Source organism: Meleagris gallopavo, chromosome Z, assembly GCF_000146605.3.
Source record: "Meleagris gallopavo isolate NT-WF06-2002-E0010 breed Aviagen turkey brand Nicholas breeding stock chromosome Z, Turkey_5.1, whole genome shotgun sequence".
Taxonomy (NCBI): domain Eukaryota; kingdom Metazoa; phylum Chordata; class Aves; order Galliformes; family Phasianidae; genus Meleagris; species Meleagris gallopavo.
Genome location: NC_015041.2, coordinates 41,653,590 through 41,665,644, shown reverse-complemented (window position 1 = coordinate 41,665,644; position 12,055 = coordinate 41,653,590). Strand labels below are relative to the sequence as shown.

The window sequence follows — 12,055 nt, the reverse complement described above, 5'->3', positions numbered from 1 at the left end:
GGAAGGGAAGCGAAGGGAAGGGAAGGGATGGGAAAAGGGAAGGGAAGGGAAGGCTTATATCTCTTACACAAGTGTTTTGGGCATATTTCATTAATATTCTCTGAAACCTTCATATCAGTATATCCACATAAAAATGAAGTTTATTTCTGACAAGCCCAAATTTTGCATGGGATTTGAAAGGCAAGGTGAAATAACTTGTGTTTGCATATGGTCATGATAACAGCATATCATATTTGCCCTTGTGCATGAACAGTGAAATCCATTGTTTTCAAAAGACTTACATGCACATGTTGTCATTCAATAAGAAAGTCCACAGAGAATGTCCAAAGAAAAATTTAAAAAAATTTAAAATCAAAAAAGGAAAAGGAATTCTATCAATTTTAAAAGAGCTGATTCTAACATTAACAAGAGGAAAAACCAGTTGATGCTTGTTTATCTTATCCTCCCTGAATTTAAGCCAGGAGCTAGCACTCGGTATAGAGTCCAGTATAGACCTGCTGAGACACAAAAGATATTCTTGCACAGTCTACTTCATGGGACAGAGCTAAGTTATTAAGTTTGAAGTAAATGTAATTTTGGGCAAAATGCTACCTCAAAATGCCACTATCTGATTGCCAATTTAGAGTCAAGTGTTCAAATCAGTTGCATTTACATTCTAGCCTTTATCTGTCAAGATGATTAATACAAAAATGTCAGGTAATTATATGTCAAGTTTGAAAAGCTGCTTCTTTTATTTCAGACATTTAGATGATGAATTTATACCTGCCCAGGCAACAGCAGTGTCCTCCACTGAAAAGTAAACACAATAGAGAGCATGCAAAGCCAGCACTAGTGATAAAGAGGCCAACAAAGACAGTGAAATAGTGACATCTGTGTTTCAAAACTGTTTTCATGTGATTCACTCTTGAAGGCTTTCCACAAACTTCATGTCTCTAATGAGTAACATGCATAGGTCTTAGTGCATCCCAATGGAGAATCAGGACTTGGCTGAGTAGGGCACAGGTGCAGAGGGAAATATAAGCTCCACCATGTGAAGTGTAACTGCAGTGATATCATGTAGCCTTTGGATTTGGTGTCTCTGTACTGTGCAAATGGAGAGTGAAATATTTTAGAATGGGCACTGAAAATAAAGCCCAGTATTTTGAGCAAGTATGACATACTCTGTTCACCAAAAAACAGAAGTCTTACTACTCCCTTTTCTGGAATTTTGGCATTGTATTTACTCCAAGGAGAAGACATCCTTGCAAGGAGGTGTGATTGTTTGGCTCAGCTCAGCAATCAGTGTACATGCCTGCATTGCAGCTGGGTATGTCCTTGAACACAAACAGCTACTATAGAATGGGCATTTGTGGTTGCTCTGTATTAAGCTAAAGCCAATAGATCTTGAAGTCAAGTGAAAATTTCTATCCCATTATCCTGGTGAATAATGCTCTGGATATTTCCATATAGGCAGGACAAGAACTGTAAATCTATTTCAGTGCAGATGAACACCACGCTGTATAATTTACCATTTATTATTTATAATTCATATGAATTTATAATTCATAACTCATAATTGCTCTTAGTCAATGGGACAAATATTGTAAATGAATACACATATCTTCTTATTGCGGACTGAAAGGATCTTCTAGTCTCCAATTTCCCAATTAAACATGATGTGCAATCACAGGATGAAAGAAAAGCTCTGATTATCTTAGACCATGTCAAGCCAAGCCATTTTTCCAGTGAAACTACAATGGTGAGGGTTAGGGAACACAAATGGTGTAAAATGGTGTTAATTCTATGTACTGTCTCTACTAGACAATATTATTTCTCAATTACCACACAGTCTCACGACTGAATATTTCATTCTCTGAATCACACGCTGCTACTATTTGAAAAGAAAAATATTCTGGGACATCCCACTTAGAATATATTAAAATAGACTAAACATGCACCAGATGAATGTTCATCAGAATATTGTACGGGTATATGGAGAAGGAGAGGGTAAAAGGAACGAAGAAAAATGCACGAATCAAACTGATGTGCAGTCCTGCATGTTCTTTGTAGCATGGCATGGCAAGTTGTCTGGAATATAGTTTTCTTCTAGCGGCCCTCTTTCCTGAGGGCTCAGTGGGTGTAGGTCACAATATGCACAAAATGCTTCAAAAAGAGGCAGCTGACACTGCATCTAACTGCCTCCTTTTGAAGTACCCCTCCAGAATTGTCTCTGTGATTTATTCCAAATTTCCAAGAGTCATCTGATCTACCATATAGGCAGAGAACTGTGTTACATACATGACTTTTTTCTGATCAGGAGCTGGAAAGTAGACCTCACTCTTACAACTGGAAAAAACAACACTATCCAGTGACAAGGAAAATTGTTTTTTCATCTCTGTCATCTCTGTCTCAGGCAAACATAGGTATGAGTCAAAATTTTCTGAATTGGAAAAGGCACGGGTTATTTTTTCATAATTTATAAAAATTAGGCAACTCCTAACCACATCGGTACTAGGACCTCCTAGCAGGGATACATCAGGGTAGACAAGAAAATGTTACATTTCCCTTCACAAGAGGGGAAAGACAGAATAAAAGTGTTGTTTTTTAATTTTTTTTTAGGAGATCCTCTCATTCTCATGCTTCCCAATCCCCTGAGTCCCCATGACCCAGAGGCACACCATCTTACAAGGTAAATCATTTGGAAATACACAGCAGTTCTTACGGTAATGAGATGCCAGCACACCTTTCAGGGCAAGAGATGATGGCAGTGCAGCAACAGTACAGGGAATTGTGATGTCTTAAATGTGTGCAGAACCAGGAGGCAGACTGCTGATGCACGCACACATTGCTCTGCATAGGCTCCCTTCAGGCAAAGCCAAAGGAGCAGTGATTATGGAACCACATTTGCAACAAAACGTACCGTATTTTTTAGTACCCAGATGCACTCTTCTGATTATCTGGACAAGAATAAACAAGCTGTTTGGTGAACCTGGGATATCTTCCATTCCTTATTCTTTACTAGCAGGGAAAGTCATAATGGAAAGAAACAAACAGGTAGACCTGGATCTGTCCAAGGGGTTCTGCTAATAGAACACATCCTGAAAGAAATTGAAAAGATTGTAATTTTTCTCACAATTGTCCTGTCCATTTCTGCAGGGTAAAAAGGAGAACCTTATTCCAAAAAAGTAAGAAGAACAGAGTCAAACAAAACCTATAAGCCATACTTTGAGTATGCCCTGTACCAAATGGACTGAACACCCCACTCATGAATATTATGAACTCTTAACACTTTGGAGAGTGCCATAATATAACATATCTTCTGTGACAAGAATAAAATTAATTTTGGAAAACACCTTGGAAAGATACTCTCGCTATCACTACTACCCAGTGTAGAAAAACAAAGAGCTGCTCTATTTACACATTACACACCTGAGCTTCTCAAAAACAGTTCAAAGCCATAACAGCGCTGGCAAAGATGAGTGGGTTGGTATTTTTGTTAACATTTTGTAATGTTTGGAAAATAAAAAAACTATTTCTAGAATATGCAAATGTATCAGTAGCTAGTGTAAAGTACTTCAAAACAAGAATACTGTATCTACTACATACAGAGAGAATGAGTGCCAGTGTACACACAAAAGATGTTGCTCTGAAATTCAGTCCTCCTACAATAAAATTAATAACTTTTTTGTAGGCTTTGGCTTCACAAAGCCCACACTCTTGCAAGTTAAAGCTGGGACAGGTTTGTCCGCATTGCAGCTGAGCAGCTCGCACCAGGTTGCTAGGCAGAACAGCAGACACTGCCCACCTGTGGCAGTGCGCTAGCCTAAAAACTTCTGGGGGGAATGCCAGTAATTTGACACAGGGTCCCAGATTCATGTATTAGTATATAAGTCCTGTTTTGTGGATGCTCAAAGTATCTGAAAATCTGAGTTAATAACTAATTTGCATATACCTGCATTAGGTACCTCTTGTACTAGTTTCTGCAAATTTTCAGGCCTAGAAGTACCACAGAAGTAGACTTATATCACAAGGGAAAATAATATCTGGCCAAAAACAGTTCTTCCTCCAGGATAGCCTAGTCAACTCCCTTGTTCATAGTAAAGGAAATCACAGAACAGGAAGAAAAAAACCTTCACCCTGGGGAAAAAAACTCCAAAACAGTCCTCTAGATGAAGAAGAGTGGCAACAGAAATACCTGGAAGAAAAAAAGTCACACATTCAGCAGATTTTTTAAAGCATCAGTATTTTATTCTTGGTTGTTTTTTTTTTTTTTAACCTCAAACACAGTTATTCAGGCTACAATTAGAAGCTGAGCAGAACTTCAGAAGAGCCTGTGCAAGCTAGCTGAATGGACAATACCATGGAAAATGCATTCAATAACATCAGATAAAAAGTAAAGTACACTGGAGAAAAAAATTATGGTTTGGAGCTAAAATATTTCCAGTTAATAGTACCAGTTCTAAAGGAATCTGGTATTTCACTGCAGCCCAGAGAAGACCTTTATTCAGTCAACAAGTGCTGGAAGGAGGAGAAGGAAGGGAATGAGATGTTGAAGTCCATCACCAAATTGGAAGAGGGACAATACAAAAAAATACTGAAATGCTTTTGTAGAAATCGGTAGTGCAGACTCAGATTGATTTTTTTTTTCTGCCATTACCAAATATTCTAACTAAAACAAGTGAAATTATTTCCTAATAAAGTTATTTCATAAAAAGTTATTTCATAACATAGATAACCTGAAAGGATTCTTAGAGGAGTACCTCTCCTCTGTGGAAAAATGTTAAAATTGGTAATAGCATAGAAAATGATAAAGGCACAAGTCCTGGGAACTTGAGCTGCCTCATAAAGCAAGATCATTCAACTGAAATAACAGGTGAGAAATTGAGTATCAAGCAAAATATTTTCCTAACTTGTGACTTGTGACAGTACAAGGAGCCACTGTGACAAGAACTTAGCAAGATTTGGCCATTTCTTCAGCTCTCACAAATATCTGGAATGCTGATGATTGGTGATAATACCTTTCCAAAGATACAGGAACTGTCACATTTATGGGTTTAAACAACCTCTAACAGTCTTACTATCCGAGGTAGCTGACCTACTGCCATAACCTTCCCCTAATTCATTTGGTACCGACAGAAGTTAGGATATGCTAGCTGCTAGCTCGCTGCAATAATGCTAGCAGCTGGTAGAACCTCGGCAATTCCCTCCCTTCCCTACTGCTCATCATTCTCGGCACTATACTGACCTCTGGTGGATGTCGGGAAAAGAAATTGGAAACAGAGTCGCCCAAAAACTAAGGAAACTACACCCTCGAACTTTGACGGGAACTCAGAGCAGGTACGCAGAAAGCCTGCTTCTGAATGTGTTCCAGATCACTCAAGACAGCAAGGTAGGAAAATGTTTTACTGATGGCTCACTGCTCACTAAGCATTTTACAGATATTTCAGCTCACAATGCTCCCTTGAGATACATACTGTCCTTACCAGCATGTTAGGATTTCCTGTAACAATAATCACTAAAATGTTTTGTACAGCAGCTCCATATTCCGTATGAGGAAAAGCAAGAATAGGTCAGTCTGTAATCTTTTACTCCAGTAAGCAACGCAGAATAAAGCACCTAAACTAAACTGCAACTGTTCTTGGACCTACAAACATAATATTTAGTTATTTTATTTTATTCTATTGCACATTTTAATCGTGTCCAGAGCCAAATCACTTGTTTTTAGAAGTTCTTTTCAGCGAGATGTTTTGCGGCATGGTGCCACAAAATGGAATTGGCAAAACTTACAGAGCAGGAGACTGAGGTTGGGAACAGGAGCAAAAGGCTGCCGGAAGGAAAAAGCCAGGAAGGACAGGAACTAGTATTCCTGCTAAAGAAAATATAAGAGTGAATTTTACCCCTGCAGATTATACTGGAATTCACTCAGGAAAACTAAGGACACACTCAGAAAGAGTGGAGTAAAACAAGACATTACAGATTCAGATTTTGACTGCTTATTAGTGTCCCAAGTAATCAATAACTATTGAAAAGACTGAGGAACCAGAGATGGTCCTACAGCACTGTCCTTGCAGAGACTAACTGTTGAGTTGGGTCAAATGATTAACACATTCTCCTTTGCAAGCAAAGGTAAATTTATAATACATTCATGTAATTTGACATAAAGTGATCTCTCCAGGGTGGAGAGGAAGTCCTCATTCGAGGAACTCAGTTGCCAGCTGTTGAATTATACTTTGAAAATAAAGAAGTGTTCAATAACACACAACAGAGAAGGAAAACCTCAGGTTAGGCAGCTGATGAGACTTGGGTCTGAGCCACTAAGTGGAGCTGGAGGATACAACTCCTATCCACACAGAGATGCATATTCCTTGCCACTGGAAGACCTCAGTGCTGCTCACAAGCTGGCTTTCAAAGAAAACTGTAGAAAAGTACGCATCACTGAGATATTACTTCCATTCCCTCCCAAGATGACAGCTGTTGGCATGCAACACTCACCAGTTCTCTACACAGACTTTACTTTTTCACAAAATCTTTAGGAACTTCATATTTCTCTATCCTTTTGCCAAATTCAGCTAAAAACAGCTTAAAAAATACCACCAGCTGACAGAGGAAAATAATTTTAGTGATTAAATCGTCAACCAGATCTTAACGAAACCAAGCAGAAGCTAATGTCTCATCATTAATTTAACATCAAAATGGAGCCACCATATTCTACTCTTCCATTCTCTTTTACTGAAGATCCTCATGAAATTTTGGAAGGAGTGAAAAAGACCGACTTTCTGAAAGTGCTTCACTGAATAGCTTATGAGTTTCATCAGAAATCTTCCAAGGTAACAGTGATATGACGAGAGAGAGTGACCTCAAGGTGAACCAAGGGAGGATCAGGTTGGATATTAGGAAAAATTCCTTCTCTCAAAGAGCGGCGAGGTGCCGGTCAGGCTGCCCAGGGAAACGGTGGTGTCAGCGTCCCTGCAGGTGCTCAAGAACCATGTGGTACTGAGGGATGTGATTTGTGGGCACGTTGTGGATGGACGGGGGGATTGGATTAAATAATGATGATCTTGTAAGTCTCTTCCAGCCTTAACGATTCCAAGATACCATAAGAACGCTGCCAGCAGAGTAACTCGGCCAGTGAGGAGGATCGCCTTCAGCGATGCTAGACCCACACAAAGAACCCGTGCCCATGGTACTGCTGCCCGACAGAATGAGTGCCCTGAGCCAAGGAAACACCATGGCAGGATGCAGTGTTCCGCTGGGCCCAGCAGCCGGCGGACAGCACAGCGCCTGCGCCGTAACCTCTGGCACCCCTACCCTCCCCTTCGGACTTGGAAGTGCTGAGAATGAATGGGGGATTCTGGGAGGAAGGGAGGCTGAGTGCTGTCTGACCTGTGAAGCTGGGCAATTATTTGCCATATTTGTCTTCAGACTCCTCATATTGTACTGTTTGGGTATCTCTGTCTTTATAGTGAAAACATGTTTTTTCCTTTCTTCCAAGTGAAAGAAGTGGAAGTTTGCCAGTGGTCAAAGCAAGCAATGGTGCGATCACATGACATCACAGGAGTACGGTGTGCTTGTAACTCTTACTAAACAGTGCTTGCTGTATAAAAACATTATTTACTTATGAATTTGCATGTTGGGGAATCGATATCTTTCAATTTAGCAGGGAAAAACAGTCAGTTTTAATGCTTCCATTTTTGCCCATTCATTGCCTTCTAAAGTGAATGTGGTGTCAAAAAAGGCAAACAAGAATTCTTGCTCAGGCTGTGGAGGGGGCTGGCTATTTGCCTTTCTCCTCCCTGTTTTTGCAAGAACAGAATAAAACCTCTAGAAACTCTATGGTTGAGCAATTGCATAGCAGATTTTACACCTCAGACTTTTTAAAAGAAGAACTTGATATTTTAAAAGGGGGGGAAAAATGGGTTGATGGCCACTCTTAATAGTGTTCAGCAGTCCTGTCTACCAGGACAATGTGAACAGTTGTACTGTGAGTACGCTGTACGTAACTTTCAGGCTCCTGCAGAGGACTCAAGTTTTTTTAGTGCAAATAAGTATCTATAGCTTCACAATACTCAGCAAAAGAGCATATTTTTGCCTTTATGCATTGGCTTTTTGTTATTAATGGCTGTGGGAGCAGAGCAGCATAAAGCGAATCCCTTTGTAAGATTGCTCCATAGTGGTCATCAATGTCTTCTACTATTGTGCTACAGAAAAAAAAAGTATTGATGCCCTTTTGAAAGTGCAGAGTATACCGCATCCCTAGCAGATGTGGCTCTTACCTTGGCAATTAGCAGGGTTTATTCTTACCAGAGAGCTTAACTCTCTTCTTATAGAGTTTGTTTGTGCAGTAGCCATGGGTGATCTTCCTGGCAGTTCACAAGCTCACAGGGATAGGCATGTGGTGAAAGCCTCCAAGCATGAAAAGGGTGTGTACTAGAAGGTGACAAAGTACTGACACCCCAGCTCTCCTGCGGTTTTATGAGGTAAATGATAGTAATCTTCTGCCGCTGTGTCCTGCAGCTTTGTCCTATCATGAAGCAGACTTTCTATTTTAAGTTCAGCAGAATGACTTCAGACCAGAAATCTGAACTGAAACACTGAGGTTGAACTCAGCCTGATGGTTAGGTGCTCATCAACAACAAAAGCAAAGTGGGAAGGCAGGTCAAAATTTTTAAGCCAAGAACATTGGGGACAATATTGGAAGTATGATGGAGGATGATTCACTACTGACAAATCATTATGAACTTACCCGCATTTCAGGGGACACAGAATCATAGAATGGTTTGGGTTGGAAGGGATGTTTAAGATAATCTTGTTCCAACCCCCCTGCTCTAGGCAGGGACACCTCCCTCTAGACCAGATTGATCAAAGCTTCATCAGCTGGCCTTGAACGAGTGCAGAAAGGGGCGTTCACAACCTCACTGGGCAATCTGTCCCAGTGTGCCATCCCCTCACAGTAAGAATTTCTTCCTAATATTTCTCCAGTTTAAAGCCATTTCACTTCATCTTGTTGCTACCTGCTATACAAAAAAACCCTCCCCAGCTTTCCTGTAGGCCCCTTTCAGGTATTAGAATGCTGCTGTAAGAGAAGAGAAGGCCTCCTCAGAGTCTTCTCTTCTCCAGGCTGAAGAGCCTCAGCTTTCTCAGCCTGTGCTCATAGTGGAGGTGCTCCAGCCCTCTGATCATCTTTGTGGCCCTCCTCTGGACCTGCTCCATCAGCTCCATGTCCTTTTTGCATTGGAGGCTCCTGAAGTGGATACAGTACTTCAGTAGGGTCTAACGAGAGCAGAGTAGAGGGGCAGAATCACTTCCCTTGACCTGCTGGTCATGCTTCTCCTGATGCAACCCAGGATATAGTTTCCCTCATGGTCTGCAAGTGCGTACTGCAAGCTCATGTTTAATCTTACATCAACCAACTCTCCCAAATCCTCCTTGGGGCTTCTCTCAAGCCATTCTCCACCCAGACTGTATCTGTGCGTGGGATTGCCCTGACTCGGATGCAGGACTTTGCACTTGGCCTTGTTGAGTTTCATGAGGTTGGCATGGGCCCACCTCTCAGGCCTGTCCATGTCCCTCTGGAGGGTATGCCTTCCCTCTAGCTTATCAACTGCACCACTCAGCTTGGTGTTGTCTGCAAACTTGCTGAGGGTGCACTCAATCCCACTGTCCATGTTGCCTACAAAGATGTTGAATAACACCAGTCCCAACAACGATCCCTGAGGAATGCCACATGTCACCAGTGTCCACTTGGACACTGAGTCATTGACAGCAACTCCCTGAGTGCAGCCATCCAGCCAATTCCTTATCCAGCGAGTGGTTCATCCTTCAAATCCATTTTTCTTCAATTTGGCGACCAGTATGTCATGTTGGACAATGAACCACACTAAGTGGTTATTATCTGACAGCGTACACTAAAACTATAGAAACTATCATCGGAAAGGAAATTCAAAGTATAAACAATTTTCAGCTCAAACTGAAGAAATAACTGATAGGTCTTCGAAATCAGAAATGGTAATGATATTACACCACGTTTGTTGTTCCTGTTCAACACTTCATGAAGTCTACAAAGAAAAAAATGCTGGACATCTGTTTTTTTAGCAACCATGGGAAGGTGCGGTACTGTTGAAGTGTAGATTGTCTGGAGTAGAGATCCCAATAAAATGTGCTTGTTTCAAGTCTTGTGCAATGTGTGTCAATTAAACCTTATTATGCAGAAAAGACATTCCAGAACACTGAACAAAAAGCATCTTTAGCATATGTGTCTGGATTCTTGTTCTTGGTGTTTCACTGAGGCATCTAGCATTTCTAAGTGATGTATTGGAAAGAAGAGTGCTGAATTGAAGTGCATCACGGTGATAACTCCAGAAAATAAGTACGGATGCAAGAAAACTTCGTTAGAAGTGGAGAGTGTAGAAATTGGAGAAGTTTAAGGAAGAATCAGAATGGTATTTGTCATTAACGATTTTGTTGCCACTTTTTTCTTTTTTTTCCCCCCACTGTGCCAGAACAAAATACAACAGAAGAGAAATTGAGATTTTATTATGAGGTGGTATTTGTAGTAGTAACTATCAAAATGTAATTGCAGCCTTTGGAGAGGAGACTAGTTATTTTGCAGCCAATCACTGCCAAGAAGCAAAAGCAAGTGAACTGAACTGAGTTTTGAAGGAGCTCTGCAATCCAACAGTTGTCCATGATGAAGGCAGATATTCTTACACTGATCTCTCAGCAGCTACCAAATTGGCTTACAAAATCTACATTGTTTTGATGAAGAATCAGTCGAATGAATTATTATTTTTTTTAAATGAACACAAGATTCAGTATTTTCACTTTGCACATATGTGTTCATACAAAGGTATGATCTTAAGTAGTGAAAGATTCCTACGTTGCTCTTTGTTTTTTGGAGTTGAAAATAGTAACGGAACAGAAAATTTCATTGGAAGTACCCAATGTTTTACCAGTGCCAGTCCATTCAATACTTCTAATACTGTAATCGCTTAAGGGTTTTTTGCAAGCAGCGGCAGTTGTTTATATGAGCCTGTCAGACAGCGGGAAGAAAAACATATATAAAAATGGTAATCCAATATGAATAACTATCTAATAACATGGCTGTTCCTTGTTTTTCAACATGAAATAACTAAATATGATCTTCTCTTTTATCAGCTTACCGTTCTTTGGAACGGTCATTGTGTAATGCACAGACATAATGTGCCTGGGTTCCTACTAGAAAATTTTCTATAGATCCCCACCACATAGAAGGCGTTTGAGCTGCCACAAAATTATAGTTGATTATTATCTGAAATTTTGCTTCGATATGCAAAAAGCATGTCTTCAAAAATCGGATTTGCAGATATTAGCTTCTGACTTTTTCCAGAGGGATGAGGGAAAGCCAATCCTTGTAACTTCATACTGGTCTCAGAGATCTGGCAATTCAGAGGACGTTACTGAACACACCTGTGTGCTGCATGTGCCCAATCTCACAGTTTGCCTTTTTTTTCTAGGAAGAATTGTTAGAACCAGCCTGAAACAAGTGGCAATGCAAGACTACTTTGTAAGAAAGAAAAAGCTGTTACAGAGTTGGGAACATTAAGCCTTAAAATGTTTATAGTAACACGAGTTCTTTCTAACAGTATTAGAACAGTGTTTATATCGACATTAAAAACAAACAAACAAACAAAAAAAAAGTTTCTGTTATTAGAACTTCTCTCTTTTCCAAGCTGTACTAACCACCAAATAGAAGCAACTGCCAAGACTTATTTTTTATCATTTTTGGGTTACCAGTTCACTACTTAGATTAAAATAGAGGCGTTAATTAGTGTATAGAACATTATCGTTGAAACCATGTCCTTCTGTAGCACTCGGGGTGGGTTAGCTGAGTTACATGTTGTGGTGAGGAAAAGCAGAAATTTTAATTTTGCAAACCTATGTTTAAAAATCATAGGAAAGGTGTTTTTCCAACATGAAGAACTGCAAGTTAGTTCTGTAACTATTTACATAGATCAGCTACATGTTGTGATACTTCAAGTAAACTTCAAGTAGAGTGAAAAGCACTTCAAGAATAGCAAATTAATTTCCTGGGTTTTTT

The 12,055-nt window shown here is 40.0% G+C and overlaps 1 protein-coding gene and 1 non-coding gene across 2 annotated transcripts in view; one reads left to right on the top strand and one right to left on the bottom strand.

Moving 5' to 3' along the window:
* The window catches only part of EPB41L4A (erythrocyte membrane protein band 4.1 like 4A), a 182,298-nt gene that overhangs the window by 14,343 nt on the left and 155,900 nt on the right, over nucleotides 1–12,055 (bottom strand). The gene's annotated exons all lie outside the window — the stretch shown is intronic.
* Nucleotides 7,660–7,792, top strand: LOC116217573. Its single transcript, XR_004162266.1, has one exon. It is a non-coding gene; the product is annotated as a small nucleolar RNA SNORA13 (small nucleolar RNA).